Source organism: Hyla sarda, chromosome 8 (genome assembly GCF_029499605.1).
Source record: "Hyla sarda isolate aHylSar1 chromosome 8, aHylSar1.hap1, whole genome shotgun sequence".
NCBI lineage: Eukaryota > Metazoa > Chordata > Amphibia > Anura > Hylidae > Hyla > Hyla sarda.
The window spans coordinates 91,923,301-91,943,905 of NC_079196.1; the positions used below are offsets into that span (position 1 = coordinate 91,923,301).

The window sequence follows — 20,605 nt, forward strand, 5'->3', positions numbered from 1 at the left end:
ATCCTAGCATGCCCAGACCGCAAACTGCTGTGTGGGCATGCTGGGAGCTGTAGTTTTGCAAAATCTAGAGGGCCACAGTTTGGAGATCACTGTGCAGTGGTTTCTAAACTGTAGCCCTCCAGCTGTTGCAAAACTACAAATCCCAGCATGCCCAAACAGCTGTCTGGGCATGCTGAGAGTTGTTGTTTCGCAACATCTGGAGTTGTCTCCACTGTATAGTTGTCTCCAAACTGTAGCCCTTCAGATGTTGCTAGACAACTTCCATAGTCTGCACCAGGGAGCCAGCCGCTCGTCATCGCCGCCCGCTGCTACCGCCGATCGTCGCCTCCGCCACCGATGGTAAGTAGACCTCTGGCGCCGGTCACGGGAAAGTTCCCCCGTTGTGCCCACACTACTGTGGGTGGGCAGAATGGGGGAACCGAACTTTAACCCCCCTGCCCCCAAACTGCTATTGATTGGTCTGACCGAACAATAGCAGGGATATGAGGGGTGGCACCCCTGCCACTGAACTCCTATCCCTACAGGGGGATCGTGGGTGTCTTGGACACTCCTGATCCCCTTTATTTTTGTGGTCACCGGAGACCCGAATGACCCAAAATCGCAGCAGATCGCCAGTCTAAATTGATGTCATGGGGGGTCTCAGGACCCCCCTGGGCATTTGCACGGGATGCCTGCTGATAGATATCAGCAGTTATCCCAGTACGGTCCCTGCCCAGCGCGTGGCAGGGACCGAAATTCCCACGGGGGTACAGGTACGCCCTGGGTCCTTAAGGGGTTAAAACAGTATTTGTCTAGAACAGCAGCAGGTGTGTACTATTTGCTGTCCTTTCACAGTATATAGGCCTTTGACAGATTAACAGGTACAAAATAGTACACTACTTAGATGTAGGTATGTGGTATGCACTTATGAGGGCATAAAAATGCGCTACAGTACGCTTAATAAATATATTGGAGTAAAACACCAGCCGGTAATTACTTTTGGCTGTCTTTCACATTATGTAGGCCCTTGATAGATTAACAGGCACAAAATAGTACACTACTTAGATGTAGGTATGCGGTATGCACTTATGAGGGCAGAAAGATGCGCTACTGTACGCTTCAAAAATTATTTGAGTAAAACACCAGCTGGTGATTACTTTTGGCTGTCCTTTCACAGTATGTAGGCCCTTGACAGATTAACAGGCACAAAATGGTATACCACTTAGATGTAGGTATGTGGTATGCACTTATGAGGGCAGAAAAATGTGCTTCTGTACACTTAAAAAACACCTTTTTTTTATTTTAGTAAAACACCTTCCGGTGAGTACTGGGTCTTATCCCGTCTACAGACTAGTATAACCAGCAGATGGTTTGTTGTGGAACAAAGACACAGATTTGCGCTGAAAAATTCTTCCTGCCTCCTACGCTAAGGTTTATGAAGTTGAGGCAGCTTGTTGAAATGTATGAGGCAGCACACAGCTATCTGCTCCTCCTTGCAATACAATGCTGAAGAAAGTGACTGGTAGGTTAATGGCTGCAGCAAAAATCCTTTTCAGTGAAAAAACACTGTTCTCTTTCCACCAGAACGCTGATGTGACTAGGATGTGAAACGCTGCTGGAATTAGCTTTTCTGTGTAACACACACAGAGCGATGTCCGTCCTATCTGTATGCAGTGTAATGAATGATATGACGAGCTGCAAAATGGCTGCCGAATATATAGGGCTGTGACATCAAAGGGGTGACTGGCTGCTGATAGGCTGCATCCTGCATGTGATTCAGGGTCATCCCGCCTACTTGCCTTCCCGCTTTTCCTTCCCGCCTTCCCAGTGTTCCTTGCTCCATGTACTGACATGTGGATCCGCCATTTTAGATTCCCTGGAGCCTGGACCGCAGTAAATGGAGTTTAATAAAGCGATTTGCGCAATAGAATTGTGGCGATATTAGCATTCGCTCATCTCTATTAATAATAATGAATAATAAATGTATATATGTCAAAACCCAACAAGCAAGCACATTCTAGGGAGAAGCCACCACGCAAAAGAGGGTGCAGGCAGTCTGTGAGGGACAGGGTCCAAAGTTCCAATAAGGATCCAAAAGCAAGTCCACTGCAGCACTCCAGATAATACCGTGAATAAAGTATACAGTGATCCCTCAACTTACAAAGGATCTTTTCTGGACCATTGTATTTGAAACCAGACTCAACATACAATGCTACAGACAGTCCAGATCTGTGAAGTACAGGGAGGTACTACATGTTCTCTACTACTCTTTACTTGTATTACTGAAGTGCATGCACTGACTGCTGTCTGGTAGCACCCCCTACAGTACAAGGAGGTATTACATGTTCTGTTCTACTCTTTATCTGTGCCAGGGTTAGCTGCTCTTTTGGACACTAGGTGAGGACGGCTCCAAGTTAATTTTTAAGGACATTGAGGGGGATTTCTCAAGGTGTTTAGAAAGCTTTGTTAACAGCTTTTTTCTCTATTTTAGTTGCACAAAAAGTCACACAACAGGTCCGCGCAACTTATTGTGCGACAATCGCTTTAGAAAGGTTTCTATTTATTTTTCCATATAGAGCACTTTTTGCAGTGGACACTGATTTACTAAGTGAAACTTTTTTGTGAATGTTGCAAAATTGTCACATGATCCCAGAAATAAACAATTTATCAGGTCAAGTCAGCCCTGATCTTTATGCTTCTGCGCAACTTTTCAGTCAGGGTATATGTGACTTTTCGCACTTAAAGCCGCACCTCCCCACAAAATCTGAGACTTTTTTAGAAGTTGCATCAGTGAAATTTATCAAAGCCCATGCGCCCTTTGATAAATGTGGCACACATCGGCAACTATCACTGCAACTTTTGGGCTCTAAAATAGGTAAGACATCACACTGTTCATTGTAAATGTCCCTCATTGCGTGTACTGTACAGGACCCTGAAGAAGCTCCTGTCCTCTACATAGACAGTGATTTACAGCTCCCAGCAGATCTTTCTTACTTTTATATGTAAGGATTTGCCTTATCAATATTAGTTATCTACTTATTTTTCATTAATAGTCAATTTTTCCTATTTTTGGATGACATTTTGGGGCTTCAGAAGCAATTACCAGGTTTCCGTAGAGTTATGGTATCAGCATACAATGGTTTCAACATACAATGGTTATCCTGGAACCAATTAATATTGTAACTTGAGGGGCCACTGTATTTTATTACATCAAAGTGTACAGGGAAGGTTTCAGCTCTCTCTCCAGGAGAAACATTGCCTGCACATGACATAATATAGTAAATATTCCACATATGATAATACTGTATACCTCTAAATAAGTCATACAGTTACCAAACACCAGTATATAAGGGGGAGCTACCATCACCATACATATTACCAGCATACTGTTACTGTCCAAATCCTGTATACAGCATGGGTATGGTCTGATGAAGAGCGAGGTCACGCACAGCAGCGATACTCTGTATCTATGCTGCACTGAAATAAAAAGAAGGTTTTATTTGCACCGAGACTGGTGAGGGCTTCCCATCATCTTCTACTGCGGGAGTGTATAGGGCCTAGGTCTCCAAACTGTGGACCTTCAGCTACTGCAAAACTACAACTCCCAACATCCCCGGACAACCAAAGACTATCTGAGCATGCTGGGAGTTGTAGTTTTGCAAGAGCTGGAGGTCCAGAATTTGAAGACTATTGGTATAGGGAGAGATGCGTCACCCGCCCCGCTAGGACCTGCCCTAAGGACTAGTTACTCGGGGGGCGTTTTTAAACTATGATTACTCTGAATGTCTCATAGTAACTCAAGTGTCTCACAGTGTCTCATAGTAACTCATAGTGTCCCGGATCGTGATGCCTGCACCAGTTTTATGCTGCCCCAACAGCATAAAACTGATCACAGGTTCCCCTTAACAGCAGTTAAACATATTAAACTATAGTTAATTAAAAAAATAAAAATAAACTATTTAAAATGAAAAAAAAAAAAAGAGAACCAAAGTGCCCCCATCCCTCACAAAGGTAGCAACAGCAGGTCTCCCCCTCCCGCCACACACACACGACATGTCTTCTCTCTCCAGTACCCCTTCTCCCCCGCCACACATATACATATAACAGGTCTCCACTTAATCCCTAACCCCAACCCCACATAACAGGTCCCTCAGCCCACCCACCCTCCTCACATAACTGGTCTCCCCTATCCAGCCCCTCCCCCCCCCCCTCACATAGCAGGCCTCCACATAACAGGCCTCCACTTACTCCCCAGTGCTCCCAGCCCCCTCCTCACACAATAATAACATCTGGTCACTGTGCAGCTGTCAGTCTCAGCAATGCTCTGTGTGTGATGCTGCAGCTGAGGTCCTGAGACCCCTGACAGGTGGTATGTGTGCTGTGGTATGTATAATATGTGTCAGGACTCAGGCAGCCTGTCCTCCAGCCCCTGACGGCCCACAGGGCGGCAAGCCTACCAGGAATTTTCCCAGTATCTCGGTAGGCCAGTCCGGTCCTGGATATAATATACAGCAACAGTATGTTCAGTTATTGAACGTTATGTGTTGGAAGCATTGTATATGAGCGAGAAGGGACAAGGGATCCCTCCATTACAGGCTTTAAGGGGTGTTTCCAGCATGCAGTCTTTAGTTCCTACCAAAAGAGTTCCAATGAAGGATAATCAGTGAACTGGAAACAGGTTTCTGGGTACCCAAGACTCACTGATGCATGTGGAAAGTAACAGCTAACACATCTCTAATCCCAGAGAAGAGTTATTGTAACACACTGGGCATTGGAGCTTGATATGTAAGTGGAGCTTGCTATGTAAGAACACTTATTGTACAATGGAACAATGTGAGCATTTGAATTGAATTAGTGAGTAGTTGAAAAAGGTGGCCTGGCCTGATAAGTTACATCTTAGTTTACATCATGAAGATGACTAAATGCATGTGCTTAACCCGATAATGACCATGGACGTCTATGCTCATCCAATGGCCGTTAACGGGGTATAACGCGGGCTCGAGTCATACCGGCCGGCCCCCAGCTGATTCCTGTAGCTGGGGGCCGGAGTTAATAGCCAACATGCAGTGGCAGGCTATTAACCCTTTAGATCGACGCTGTCAACTTGGTGCTCGGTCAGAATGATAAAGCCTGGCAGGACCAGAATTTAGCAATCGAACTCAGAGCACACAGATCAATGGGATTATATGTAACCCCATTGATCTGTATGAGGAATCAAATGATTCCTCATAAAAGTCCCCTAAGGGAACTAAAATTGTAAAAAAAAAGTTTCAAAAAAGTTTCAAAACACACTCATAAACCCCTTCCTTATTAAAAGTTAGAATCACCCCCCTTTTCCCAAATTCCATATAAAAAATATATAAACATAATAAAAATTTACATATATGGTATTGCCACATGCATAAATGTCCGATACATAAAAATATATTGTAAATTAAACCACATGGTCAATGGCGTAGGGGAAAAAAATTCCAATGTCCAAAATAGCTTATTTTTGGTCACTTTTCATACCATAAAAAAAAGGAATAAAAAGCGATCAAAAAGTCTGATCAAAACAAAAATGGTACTGATTAAAACTTCAGATCACGGTGCAAAAAATTAGCCTTCACACCACCCCGGATGCGGAAAAATAAAAAAAGTTATAGGGGTCAGAATAGGACAATTTTAAATGCATAAATTTTCGTGCATGTAGTTATGATTTTTTCCAAACCTATATAAGTAGGGTATCATTTTAATCGTATTGACCTGCAGAATAAAGATAAAGTGTAATTGTTACCGAAAAATGTACGGCGTAGAAACGGAAGCCCCCAAAATTTACAAAATTGTGGTTTTTCTTCAATTTTGTCGCACAATGAGTTATTTTTTTCCGTTTCGCCGTAGATTTTTGGGTAAAATGACTGATGTCATTACAAAGTAGAATTGGTTGTATGGTGCAAGCATTCAGCTCACCTCCTGTGTCCTGCAGCGCGCAGACAGGTGCAGACTACACCACGGTAGATATGTGAAACAAAGAGAAATGTCCAGCGCTGCTCCCGTTAAAAGAATGAAGTTTATTCCAAATACACCAAGGTACAAGACTATAAGGTAGACACAGGTGACGTGTTTTGGCTTGTCACAGAACCTTAGTCATACCTAAGGTTCTACCATAGTATAATTGATGGCGCAAAAAATAAGCCCTCATATGGATTTTTAGGTGCTAAATTGAAAGGATTATGATCTTTAAAATGTAAGGAGGAAAATAGAAAGAGCAAAAACAGAAAAACGCTTGGTCCTTAAGCGGTTAAGGAAGAAATACAGCAAAAATTGTTATTATGAAGACCTGGACTGGAGGATGAGAAAACTATTCCAGTGGCATCAGAGGAACCATGGAAGGTACATTATTTTAGTTGTGGTAGCCTTGGCATAATGGCAAAATATAATTTTTTCTTCTTCTTAAAGAATGGTGGAGAGTTGGCACCAAGGCACATTGCAGAGGAGACATGTATTACTCTTGGGTCCTGGGATTCACGTTGATGTTACTTTGACAAGTAACACCTAAATTTTGTCACAGACTAACTACACTCATGGCAATGGAATTCACAAATGGCAGTGATCTTTTTCAGCAAGGTAATTCCACCAATCAAACAGTAGAAATTGTTCAAGAATGATTTCAGGAACATGATAAAGCATTTAAGATGTTGACTTGTCCTTCAAATACCTAAGATCCAACCCATCATGGCCACACCTCGCAAGTCATTGGACTTGAAGAATCTGCTTCCTACATCTCAGTGCCAGATACCACAGGACACCTTCACAGGTCTTGTAGAGTCCATGCCCTGATCAGGTCAGAAGAGTTTTGGTGGTATGAGGGGGACTTACACAATATAAGGTATCTGATTTTAATGTTAAAACGTAGGTCCCCCCTTCCTGTACAGTGATCTGTGCAACCAAACCTTTGGAACTGTGAACTGATAACTCAAAGCAGCAGCTCAGGGAAGATGCCTGCAACTGTATGCAACAAATTAGTATGTTTTTTCATAGATTTTAATAGAAAAAAGGTAAAACAAAATTTTTAGAGATGGTGATGATATCCGGATACAGGCTTTGGCTTGTAAATTACAAAGTGACATCCATATCATACACATTGGCCCTGATTTACTAATAGTGTAGTGTAGGTTTCTTTGTGTGTTTTAATTCCCTATTTTTTTTCCACGGTACTAAGGTTTCCCAACATTTTCCACTTTCCCTACATTTTGCTTTTTTTTTTTACACATGCTCTGATCTATTGGGTTTTCCTCAGCTCAAAACCACTACATTTTCTGTGGAAACCTTAGTAAATATGTTGAGGACTTAGTAAATATGTTGGGCTTTTGTGAAAATGTTGAGGACACGCCCATTTTCTGTGACCACGCCCCCATTCCCCCAACGGTCACACCCCTTTTCCGGGTTTTCTCAGTAAAATGGAGAGTTAGTCAGGTTTTTCTAATTTCTGGTGCAAATTCTGGCACAGATAGAAATTCTGGCGCAATGCACCGGAATCTGGTGCACAACCGGACAAAACATGTTGGGTTTGCAATAGTAAATGAGGGCCATTGGCCCTGATTTAATAAGAGTGGAGTGTAGGTGTTGTTGTGTTTTTTGCTGTTCCGGTCTTTTTTTCCATGGTTTTACTAATTTACTCCGCTTTGGAAACTTTATACATGCTTTAAAGTGTAGGGTTTTCTTCCCTGAAAAGTCACATGATTTTTAGAGTGGTTTTCAGAAAAGACAAGTGATTTTGAATGAAATATAGGAAACACACCTCTTTTCCCGAAAAGCCCGCCCATTTTGTAGTTTTTTTTTTTTTTTAACTCCGAGTGATTCTGATTGTGTCAGGTTTTTTCTGTCGCACATTCAGTCGCATGTTCCGTGCGACAGAATTTAGGAGCAAAACCCATGAAAAAGAGTAGGAATCCTGTTAGTAAATGAGGACCATTATGTTTCCGATTCAGCCTTGTGTAAGGTTTACTTGGCAGTAAGCCAAGGTATCCTTTTAGTGACATAGTCATAATAATATACTGTCTTATGAGAAACTCAATGTATGAATAGCCCCTTCCTTCACATTGCTACCAAGGTTGTATATTTAGTTTTGCCGTGATGTTCTCATTGATATTCTGTTCAGTATGGATTTTGATGGGAGATTATGTATTTATCACAGCGGTGAATACTCTATGCTAGCAATTCCAAAGTTCTCACTATAATCTATATCAATGTGATATTTTCCAAAGGACTCAGAACACTATCCAAACATTAAGTAGTTCCAGAGTATAGAACTACATTTGTATGCATGGTATAATATGTTGTATATTGGTCCTAGAGTTTAATCAATTTACAGAATATATCTTGGAAAGCTATGTATACAGTAGAGCTGCATGTTTTTCTATAAAAATCACCCGATCAAAATTAAATTATGTAAACAGTCATGTAAAGTGATGTTAACTAGTGTTGCTCGCGAATATTCGCGAATATCGCATATTACGAATATTTTTTTTTTCACAGTACACATCATAGTGATCATCCCTCTCTGCTTCCAGCTTGTGTGGTATAAAGAAGGCTCTAATACTACTGTGTGAGACTGGTGTGCAAATTTACGCATATGCAAATTTTTGTATATGCAAATGTTCGCATATACAAATTTTCGCATATGTGAATTTTAGAATATATGAGAAAATAAAGCGCAAATATTATGAATATGCTAATTTAGCGAATATATGACTGATATTCGTCCATATATTCACGAAATATCACGAATTCAAATATGGCCTATGCTGCTCAACACTAATGTTAACAAATAATTAGAACTATTGCCCTGATTTACTAGTTATTTTATCTGATTGGGTTTTATTTTGACCAGGCAAACTCATTTGGCACATATGTCTGGAAAATTTTTGCTCATTGTTACAAGGGTGTGCCTTGCGCTCAGGTTTAAACCAGAAAAATTATAATAAAAAATAAAAAAAACACAGTAATTTCCCTACCAATACATTTCTAATTTCTTTAAAGATTTGTGAAAAAAACTGAATTTTTGTGTCGATTTCAGTAAAAAAAAAAAAAAAAGAAAAGGAAAAAAAGAAAAAAGAAAATAAAAAAAAATTACAAACCAACAAACAAAAAATAGATAAATTCCCCAAACAGGGTGATAGTAAATAAAAAAAAAAAAAAACACTTACCAACCGGCAAAAATTACCTTATAACTTCCTTGAATAAAACGTAACTTTTACTTATGTAGATTAAACGACGATATATATATATATATGTATATATATATATATATATATATATATATATATATATATATACTAATGTTGCTCCTGTCCCTGACAGAACAAATACAGCACACTGTCTGCAGCTTTTTTCTGTATACTGCTTTGGTATTGTAGAGCGCTTCAAGACTACCTGGGCTGTATGCAAGGCATTATTGGCTAACCTTAGGTCATGTGCTCCTTTTACTTGCAAGGTTTTGTGGGTTCCCTGACAATATATTTGTTCCTCCTTCCTGCATTTCTCAAGGGGCACCAATGCCTTGTGTTCTTCCATCCTTTTCCTATTGTCACATGGTGCTAACACCATGATACCAGGTTCACCTGAAGTGAACTGGCCAATTTCCACCTTAGTTTTCTTTTTTCTAAGAGCCAAGGAACGTGCTCTCGAATCACCCAAAGTGCAAGAAAAAGTGCAAACGTGTTACACTAAAAAAAACGTGCACAGAGGATGCGGTCTATCAGAAGCCCTTCTCCAAAAGGAGAGAGGCCCCCCAACAAACCTTACCCTTCGCCTCCGGACCAAAAGGTACCTGCGAGGTTCCAGGTTCGATGCCCCTTTTCACCAAAGCTACTAAGGGACCACAAATGCTCCCGGCATCCCCCTTGGCGTTAGCCAAGGTATCTGCCCGCAGAGCCGATAACCGTAGGTACCCTGCCAAAGCAGGAGTACCCGGAGTGTTTGCAGGGAGGTGCGGAACCTAATGGCCAAACACACCTCCCCTAGATCGCCAGAAGGGACACCCAGAAGGGCTACCGCATCCTGACAAATCCTGTTGACACACAACAGGAAAAAATGACACAGTGAGGCAAAAATAAATAAATAAGTGAATGTGTGCAGATATACTGCCCGGACATCCGGACGGATCTATAAAAAATGTCTCTGATCCTAGCCAGAAGGCTGGGAATAAAGAGGTGAGTGCCACAAGGTGAAGAGATTATGGTGCCCGTGCTTCCACTCAGTGAGCCTATCCTCCCAGTGAGTTTCGGCACCTCTGGGTCACCACTCCCCGAGGCACAAAAGTACCTCGGCTTTTGACCCTCTCAGCCTCATGGCGAGACCCGGAGGGAACAGGTCACGTTGGGGCAGCCGTCGAACTGATTCCTCAGAACCAGCCCCGGAAAGCCCTAGTACACCTGCACCCTCCATGCAGTACCCATCCCCACCAAATCCACAACGGCGTGGACTGCCACCAGAATGAAACTGATAAGAACAGATACTACACTTTATCTTAGCCAAAAGGCCGAGAAGCAATTTTCACCTTAGTACCAAAGCAAACGTTCCATAAAGTTCTGGCAGAACCCAGGTTGTACCGATTTGATTCCCTCAACACTATTGGCAAGGTCTTACAGATCAAGGCTGGACCCCGTGTCAGCCTGTGCAGGTGCATAGGTTATAGGAAAGAGGAATCACCACTACAATGAACAAAAATGTTCCTCCCAGTGTTTACTAAAATGCACATAAATTACTGTGTTTTTGTATTGTCTTAAAATATACCAAAGAAATTGACACATTTGCAAAGCTTTTGTTAGAAAAGTGATAGAGCTTTGACAATTACTATTGGACTGCAAAAGAGTTTCATACGGAACAGAAGGAACCATACTTTGCCATTGTCGTGCATAATTACTTATTTTGCATTATGCCCCATTCATATGACATTTTAGGAAAACATGTTGGTCTATGCTTTTCTATTTCTTTAATCAACCAATGCCAGTGTAAATCTGACCAAACATAGTCACAAGTATATTACCTTTAGTCTATTAAAGGGGTGCTCTACCCCTAGACATCTTATCCCTTATCCAAAGGATAGGGGATAAGATGACTGATCGTGGGGGTCCCGCCACTGGGGCCCCCTGTGATCTCAGCTGCACCCCCCTTAGACATCCGGTGCACGGAGCAAACTTCCCTCCTCGCTGGATGACCGGCGATGCGGGGTGGAGGCTTGTGATGTCACGGTCACGCCCGCTTTTGACGTCATGGCCATGCCCCCTCAATGCAAATTTGTGGGAGGGGGTGTGACAGCCGCCATGCCCCCTCCCATAGACTTGCATTGAGGGGGTGCTGCACCCGACGATCTAAATGAACGCTGGGTGCAGCGGGGAGATCAGGGGGATCAGACATCTTAGCCCTTATCCTTTGGATAGGGGATAAAATGTCTAGGGGGAAGTACCCCTTTAAAGCTTATGGATATGCCCCGTCCACTCGAAGTATATAGCTGAATACCTTGTTGACTATGAAAACATGATGTGAATGGGACATTACTCCACAAACTGCACTACTACTATAGAGATGACAGATTTCGACATCTTGTCCCAATGAATTTCCTTCCCACTTTTTTCCACCCTCAAAGCACTGCAAGTGAAAACCATTTCACTTATTTATGTACACTTCAGCAACCAGAAAAGATGACTTTGCTGACTGTTGAATATTGTAATACATCTGCTGGCAACAAGATAACTACCCAAAATGCTAAAGCTTTTACTGTGTAGACTGTACAATAATCATAATTTTGCTATGCCGTGTATTCTTCAGGGAGAACCTGAGGAGGATTCAGAAAAGAGGCTACTCTTCTGTACTGCCAGCAAAACATATCATGCCTTTTGATGTATATATGAATATGCATTCCAATGGCCAGTGCCTGCAGAGACTGGATGTTTGATCTTCTAGAAATTCTACCTTGTTCACCTCTGTGTTTATGGGCAGTGTGTTCCTGATGATAAAGAGAAGCTGTTATTTTTCTTATTTTTTATTTTATTTTTTTTCTAATGTCATCAACAGTATTTTTCTATCTGCAGCAGAATGAAGGAAAGCGGCTTTAAAAGAACATTTAATAAAATATGGATCCTGCTCTTAAAACTGTCATGTCTTCTGAAACTACAATATGTTCTAGATAACCTGGAAGTCATTTAGAATATTTGCAGGCTGGTTAGAGGACATTTTTTCTTTAATTGTATAGTATATTTCAAAGAATTGGACATCAAGTATCTTTTCTATATTAAAAGACTAACATAATAGTAGCGTAGAGGCACACCTTAGTCATTGTATAATCTTTTTTATTTAGTCCATCGTTTCTTTTTTTCCTTTTTAGCATAAACTTCAGAATTTTCACAATTAGTAAGGAGGTAAGGTCAGGAACAAACTGAGGTTGGGGTTAGGAACAACAGCAGCTAAAAGCAATGAATAGTGATGAGTGGCATATTTGAATTTGCGATATTTAGCAAATATATGGACAAATATTTGTCCTATGTTCACAAAATTTGCATATTCACTATGTTCGTTCTCTTCTTTTTTTCCATGTGAAAATTTGTAATGAAATTCGCATAGTGCGCATGCGCGATTTTATCTTTCACCTATAAAAAAGGGAGGGATCAGTGTCCTTTGACTGGAAGTGCCGATATTCGCGAATATTTGTATATTCGCAAAAAACAAACAAAACAAAAAATATGTATTCGTCATTACCAATATATATCACTTTATTCTAAATATTCGCAAAATCGTGAAGTGCCGATATTTGTGGTAAAAATTTGCATTTCGATTATTCGTGTACAACACTAGCCATGAACAGTGATGCAGGAATTAGGAAAAGTATAATAAAACCTCTCCCAAAGACCACCTCTTTGAGTAAAACCTTTTCCATAACAGAATTTGTTTGGTGACTTTTCAGTCCATCAAATATGTTATAACCTGTGCAAAAGTGTTCAGCTCACCTCCGTGTCCTGCAGCGCACGGACTAGTGTGGACCGCACCACGATAAAGTATATAAAACAGAAACGATGTCCAGTGCTGCTCCCGTATAAAACAAATTCCTTTATTTTCTCATATACACCATAGGTACAGAAGACAAGGTAGTCACAGGTGACGCGTTTCAGCCTGTCAGAGGGCCTTAGTGATACAACAAATATGAGCAAAATTATTCTTTTTATAGTGTTGAAGGGGAGTTGCCTCCCACAAGGTAGACAAGGTATCCTCCCCTTCATACCAGGTGCAAACGTGCTGATATGTGAATGAAATGTAAGTATTCATGCACCGTTCTACCCTATACAATTAATTTTTCTCCACACAAACACATCTAAATGAAAATGCATATCATTTTTGCATACATGAGCAAGTGGTTCCTGGGAATGATCACCACAAAAATAAAATAACAAAAACTTATACCATAATTATTACCTTCTCCCAGGAGCACTCATTGCCGCATGTATTACTGCATCATGTGCAGAGGTTGTTAAAACCTACAACTAACATGATGTGGCTTCTACAAAAAATATCTCAAATAAGGTGCTCAATATCTGTAACATAGCATTATATAAATACCAAGCGCATACATGTTAGTTCTGATGTGGTACATACACATGAGTGATTAAGAAAGAAATTATTACAATTCTTGGAAATATAAAGATAAAAATAAATCAAATATTTTGTATCATGGTCATTTTGTCTGAGGAGACCACCCATATAGTAGATGACTTTTCAATGCAATTATGGGTGGTTTTCTCAAAGAGTTTTCACTGAATATATCTTAATAACCAGGCATACAATTGAACAGTATGGCTGTAATGTCCGTTTATTTGTTTTTGTATTTTTCTGTTTAAGTGTGTATTCACACACTAGTTTGTTCAGAGCAGTGTGCTATTCCACCTGGATAGGGAATAGTTAATGCTCGGAGCGAATGAGAACTCGGGTGGAGTTATTTAGCAAGAGTTTTCCTGCATTCTGGTGCTGGTTGTTAAGTGCAATACTACCATGTCTATTTGTGCTACATTCTGACTGTGTCTGCTTGGGCATTTGCCTTGTGTTTGTCTTGTCTTTTTATCTGGGTTTTTAGCCATGGTTATATAGCATGCTCCTTGTATTTTGGTCTGTGTTACATTGGTCGGTTTTGGGATTATGCTTGTTTGTTCTGCTCTGTTTGTGTTCACACTGTGTCTGAGTCTAGCTTGTACCCTGTGCTCTGTATGTTATATTCTTGTTCGGTATTCTGGAGTCTATTGATGTCTACTGTTTCATGTATTATATTTCCATTTCTTACTGGGTCAGCTTTTTGTTCACACGGTGGAGTGTGTCCGCTGGCCGGTAGCCTATTTGGTTATATTAAATTTGGCTACTCCATATGGAGTGGGGAATCCAGTTTGTATGTTCTGTGTCCCAGTGTGAACAGTGTCCTATATTTATATCCTGTTTGGTTGATCTGATCTTTGTCCTTTGTACTTGTACCTGCTTGTGATAGTTCTAAGTAACTTACCTGTTCAGTTTAGTGTTTTTGCTCTCAGTTCTTCTGTTTATCCCCTTCATCTCCTGGATTCTGCTGTATACTCCCATCATGCCTAGTCTTGTTCATTTTATGATGTCTGCCATTTATTTGATATCTGGCTTATGAACTGATTGTTAATTCACTATATTCTGCCTGTTGGTGTTTGTGTTCTGTATTGTATATCTGGTTGTCTAGTTGCTTTCCGTTTCTGGCCTGTGACGACTATGTATATTATGTATTTTTACGCCACTGCACTTTAGCACAGGAAGGGATCGGTGCCCAGTTGTCGATTCATCATTTAGGATGGATGGGCAAGTAGGCAGTAGGAGTCTTTTTAGGGTCAGTTAGGACTCACTCTCCCTGTCCCCAGTCAGTCAGGACAATGGCCTGTTTAAAATGTCTGTTGTGTCTTTTACTATCAAACAAAGAAGAAGCTCTCCATGGTGCAATACCGTTATGGTTCAGCAAATGCTTATTGTGAACAGGTGCTTGTCCTGGGTGGTTGTACAGATCCGAGCACAACTTTGGAAAGAACATATGGTAGTATAATTAGACCCTCTGCAGCCTTCCGATCAACAACAATACAAAACTCCAAATTTCCTCCTACAAAAATGAGATTACTTGGGCGCTGAGGGAACTAGAAATTCCCTCAGTGCCTAAGTAATCCTATTTTTGTTAGAGGAAATGTGGAGTATCATATTTTTGTGTCTTTTGGGATCTTTTGGTGCTGTGACTGCTGTGGCTACAGAGGAAGCTGGGAGGAGGTGAGAAAGTGTCCAGGTGCTGTCAGAAAGAGCCACTTGCTAGAGTGCGTCACAGGAACTGGGTCCAGGCAGAGCAGCAGGGCTGTAAGGTATATTGTTAGACTGTTACTGGAATGCACTAAGTAATGTAAAAAAAAGGGCACACAATTTTAACAGCTACCCTAGTGGAATCTTGTTACATGGATATATATTGTTATTGTTTGTGATGTTGAGGACTTATATTTTGATATTTTATGCACAGCATCTTGTTTTTGAAGGACAAAAGTAAAAGAATTAACAGCCCTGGTAAACCTAGTACATTCGTTTACTAATGGTGAAAAATTTGTCAATGTTTCAATTTAAGTAATTTAAAATTTCAATAAACGATTCTAGTGTTAAGCATCTACTAAGTATCAGGAAGTTCAAGAGCTTCTGTTAAAAGCATTGTCACTTGTCTTTACAGCTAGTTCAGAGCTGACAATAATATGCCCACAACATTATATGTTATGAAACCACAAGATTGCTATTAAAGGAACATTAAATCTAGCAATGAATAAGAAAAGTAAATAGGACAAACTTTTGAATCGTGTTTGTCAGTCCACAGCATTTTCTTTATGTCTCTGTGGCATTGTCCCACTGGGAACTCTGCAAGGGCTTGTTGTTTGGGTGCCAGATATTTGTGGTTTATTATGCACATGTTTTTGTAATGTTTTGTACTACTGTTTGCACTACATGCAATCCCATACACTTTCACAGTGAACATTCAAGAGTGGGGAGTAGTATACTCTGAGCCCTGCCTCTCTCTGTTTGCAAGACATGGACATTATATGGGAGTCTGGAGTACAGTGGCCTAGGTCTAAACCCATGACTGCTTGGGGTTGTATAGCTCCTGCAACGAACATGCCTTGCCCTGGTGATATATCCTGGCTACCTCATAAGGAAGAAAAAAGCAGGAAGAGAAAGAGCCTGTGGTGGAAGGTGTACATGTGCCCCATGCCCTAGGACCTTTCAGGGCTTCAGGCTGAGCCTAGGAAACAAATAACTGCTCAAGCTATGTACTTATACATGGTGGACATGGTGGCTTAAAGGGAATAGAGATATCTTGGATGTACTGGGAGCCAACCAGTTGTATTATATACCTTGGGAGTCACTTTGGACTAGTGTTATAGTATATATATATATATATATATATATATATATATATATATATATGCTAGAGTGAAGACTAAAATGTCCAGGTAATCCAGCATTTAGCACTCACACTTAACGACCTGTGCAGGCCCCAGTTACTGTGCCAGCCTGCAGTGTGTGGAATTAGCCTGTGGAAGCCCTCGTGCCAGTGTGACCAGCATAAAAACGGTCGTGAACCAGCCATCTCATTGGTGCTCTCCCCAGGACAATATCTGTGTATGCTCTGGGCTGTTGCACTGTTACAAACAGTCTTCCAAAAATCTCGTAAAGGACACATGTGGTAATTCCTGAGAAATGATTAATGTGATTTCCTACAGCAGTCTTAACAGTGTGGGGGAAGCTCATTCTTGGTCATGTTAATCACTTCTTTGCTAAACAGTTAATTTTGTTTCTAGGATTACTAGTTGCATAAAACTACTGTATGGCCTGACTAACAATAGTGACACTTGAGTACAGTAATTAAGTGTCTATACATAGCCCGAGGATCAGGAGAAAGACTCTGGAGATCAATAATCAGTTCATTGCATTTTGTCTTTCCTAGAGCTTTGTTTGGTTGAGATGAAATATTTATGGGTAAAAATTAAATCCTGTGTCCATGCATAATGGTAGATTAAAATAAAATTTCTAATACAACTGTACAGACATATATATTTTTTGCTTCAATATATAGCTCTGTGCACGCAGCTCTACAGGAGGTTGTACTGAGGTAGTTCCTGTGGCTCTGCAGTACAAAGCAGCAGGCACTCTGTGTGCTATCATGTTGTGCTTATTGTAGCCTTGCAATATTAGAATATGGTACCTGAAAGTGCATGCCACACTTGATGTTCATAGGAATCCAAAAAAAGAAAAACTTTATCTGCTTTCATATGAAATTGTGCATAGCCATAATATGCCTGGCTTAACGGAGTACGTGCCAAATTAATTCTCGCTATATGGTGTTCACAGTAGCTAATTATTTCCATAAAGATTTCTTGATCGGAATTTTCCTTTTGCCAAGCTTTTACTGCAGCTGTAGTAAATGGAGAAAAAAAATTATAAAGAGAAGCAGAATTCTGGAAGTCACATAGAATATATAGTAATACTCAACAGCAGGGGTCCCCAACCTTGTTAACTCAAAATTCAACAGGTAGTGCTGAGCTAGAATGGGTGCTGAAGAAAAGGAAAACTTATTTCAAACATGTCACCAAAATCATATAACATGTATTAACCAATATCTACTTGTGAAGCAAAGGAAATAACCAAACTGTGAATGGCATTGTATGCATATGTGTGTAGCAGTAATATTGTGTTGTAGCAAAGTCAAGTGAAAATGCAGACAGACTGTAGTACCGAGTGACTCTTCATATAATCTTTACCCAGGAGTAGCAGCGATACTCTCTTCACTATCATTCCTTTATTTTTAATATAAAGTACACTGGGTAAAAGAAAATAAAAATTAGCAAAATTGCATTTTGTTTTTAATTTCACCCCATAAATAATTATAATTTTTTGTTTAACTCTAGATGTTGTAGAAAAAATGTGTGATGTCATTACACAGTACAATTGGTCCAGCATACTGAAAAACAAGCCCTCATATGGCCCTGTATTTTCTTAGTCCCGTTATAATCCTGCAAAATGACAGCCACCAAACAGAAACCCAACTAAACCCATTAAAGTCTATGATCCTGTGGAATCCATTAGTGTCCACCAAGCAGCAGGCCATTCAGCTTCATTCACCCCTTCTGAAGAGAGCCCGAGTTTGTCTTAGTTTCCTAAACCAAAAGGCTGCAAAGTTCATTGTCATGATGATCCTCTATTCCACTTGCTGCTCAGAACAGTAATGAATAAAGAACAAACTATACATATATGATTCATAATATGAAATGTTACTGATATTATTGGAATATATATATATATATATATATATATATATATATATATATATATATTTGCCAAAGTCTAGAGCTGTAGGATGTTCCTGATTGATTAGTTTTCTGTCACTTAACATGGACCCAGGAGATTGCGGTGGAATTAATAAATCCCTCAGTGACTTAATCTGTGGTTGATAAAGACTTCGATTCTTCTCACTATTATGTCTCCTGGAGACCAAGAGACTAAATGTATGAATCCAAGGTAAGTACAGATGCTTGGAAGGTCAAACTTTCTAAATCAGACAGCTAATCTTTATGAGAGCTATCTGAATTTATATTCTGTAGACAGAATATTAAAGAAGATTATTACACAATATTTAAAGAAAGTAGGGTGTTATAGACACCATACAGTCAGTATATTATATAGTAAAATGATAAAAAATAAATCAATAACAAGAAGTGACACCAAATCAAATATTTACCTGAAAAGTATATATAGCCACACTACTATAAAAATTCTTGTGATAATTCCACAGGTAAGATATGAAGTTTGATGACCACAGGGCCTCAGTCTTGAAAAGATTACATCGATTTTTTAAAATTAAAATTTAAGATTTATGTTAGATTACCAAGTTTAATGAGCCAAAGTTTACTTTGAACTAATACTGTATGACCACAAAACCCAATCTAACAAGGAGTCACATGGCGGCACAATGACAGAGCCTAGATGTGGCATCAGCCCGATGAGACCATAGGGCCTCACAATAGAAAAAATGTAAGATATTTTGTAAAATTTTAATTGAAGATTTTAGACACATGAACATTTTTCCAGTTTAATCTAAGGTGCCAACAGCATATGGAGACCATATGGTGGCACAATGACACAGCCTGGAGGTGGCAGCAGCATGAGGAGACCATAGGGCCTCACAATTCCAAAGATTAAAAGATACATTTAAAAATTTTAATTGAAGATTTTTGTAGCTAGTACTACCATAAAAAATTTTAGGTAATGTCTCAGCAGCATGATGAGACCATATAGTGGCTGAATGACACAGCGTGGAGGTGGCAGCAGCATGCCACTGGTTGACATTGAGGTTACACAGGGGAGTTCCCCTATCCATTTGGATCATCAAGAAATTGTTGATGGCTTTTCTCTGTTTGTATAGTCAGTCCTACATATGAAGGGTGGAATCCCAACATGTGGAAACGTCACAAATCAGACTATGTTGGGGGATGCCGTTCTGACGCTGCAGCTCAAGGAGGGTGTGCTTTGCGGTGTACAAGTGGCTGAAGTGCATGCAAAGTTTCCAACCCATTGTTAGGATGTCTTGAAGATTTGGGGAACACTTCAGGAACCGCTTAATAACCAGATTGAACACGTGTGCCATGCAGGGCGCATGGCTCAGCCTTCCTTGTTGCAGCGCAGACAAGATGTTCTTCCCGTTGTTGATCACAATGGTTCCTATTTCCAGTTTTCGTGGAGTAAGCCATGATTCGATTTCTTGATGAATGACTTTTAGCAGTTCCTCCTCTGTGTGACTTTGTGCGCCAAGGCAAACCATGTGAAGAACAGCGTGACACCGCTGTCGCACACTGTCACAAAACCAACGGCTTGGGAGCATGGAGGCAGAAGTGGCGTGTCCTGTCCAAGTTGGTGTTGTTGTGGCTGTGCAGGAACCACATTCACCCAGTGGGCTGTAAAGGACATGTATTGTCCCTTAACATAGTTGCAGCTTCATACGTCGGTGCTGCCATGCACTTTGGTACACACCGACAGGCTCAAGGACTGGCCCACCTTCTGTTCCTCAAAATTGAGCAGGGCGGGTACTGCCTTCTTCCCAAAGAAATGACGGCTTGGCACTCTCCACCTCGGCTCGGCACAAGCCATCAGATCTCTGAAAGGTCCAGAGTCCACCACTTGAAAAGGGAGGGACTGCAGCACCAGCAACTTGGAGAGGAGCACATTCATCATATTGTTGTCTTTTGGACATGGCTTTGCCAATGGATTGCTGTCGGAATGACTGGCTCACAATAGGAGGACATAAGATGGTTATGACACACAGCTCCCTTCACTGATGTGGTGGAGCCTTGGCTGGCTGAAGCAAGGAGTGGCGTGCCACTGGGTGATGCGGCAGGCTGGACCACCACATCGGATCCACGGTTCTCCCATGTCGCTTTATGGTGATGCTGCATATGTTGACGGAGGGCTGTAACATTGGGACCCTGGCCACGCTTCACCTTCTGCCGACACATCTTGCATGTGGCAGGTTAACCTCCTCCGGATGCTTGATGAAAAACTGCCACACCACCGA

At 40.7% G+C, this 20,605-nt stretch overlaps 1 protein-coding gene and 1 pseudogene across 3 annotated transcripts in view; one reads left to right on the top strand and one right to left on the bottom strand.

Annotated features, from left to right (window-relative positions):
• Positions 1-20,605, top strand: part of LOC130283815 (potassium voltage-gated channel subfamily H member 8-like) — a 520,269-nt gene that overhangs the window by 80,761 nt on the left and 418,903 nt on the right. The gene's annotated exons all lie outside the window — the stretch shown is intronic.
• On the bottom strand, positions 10,406-10,513 carry LOC130289987 (U2 spliceosomal RNA; annotated as a pseudogene).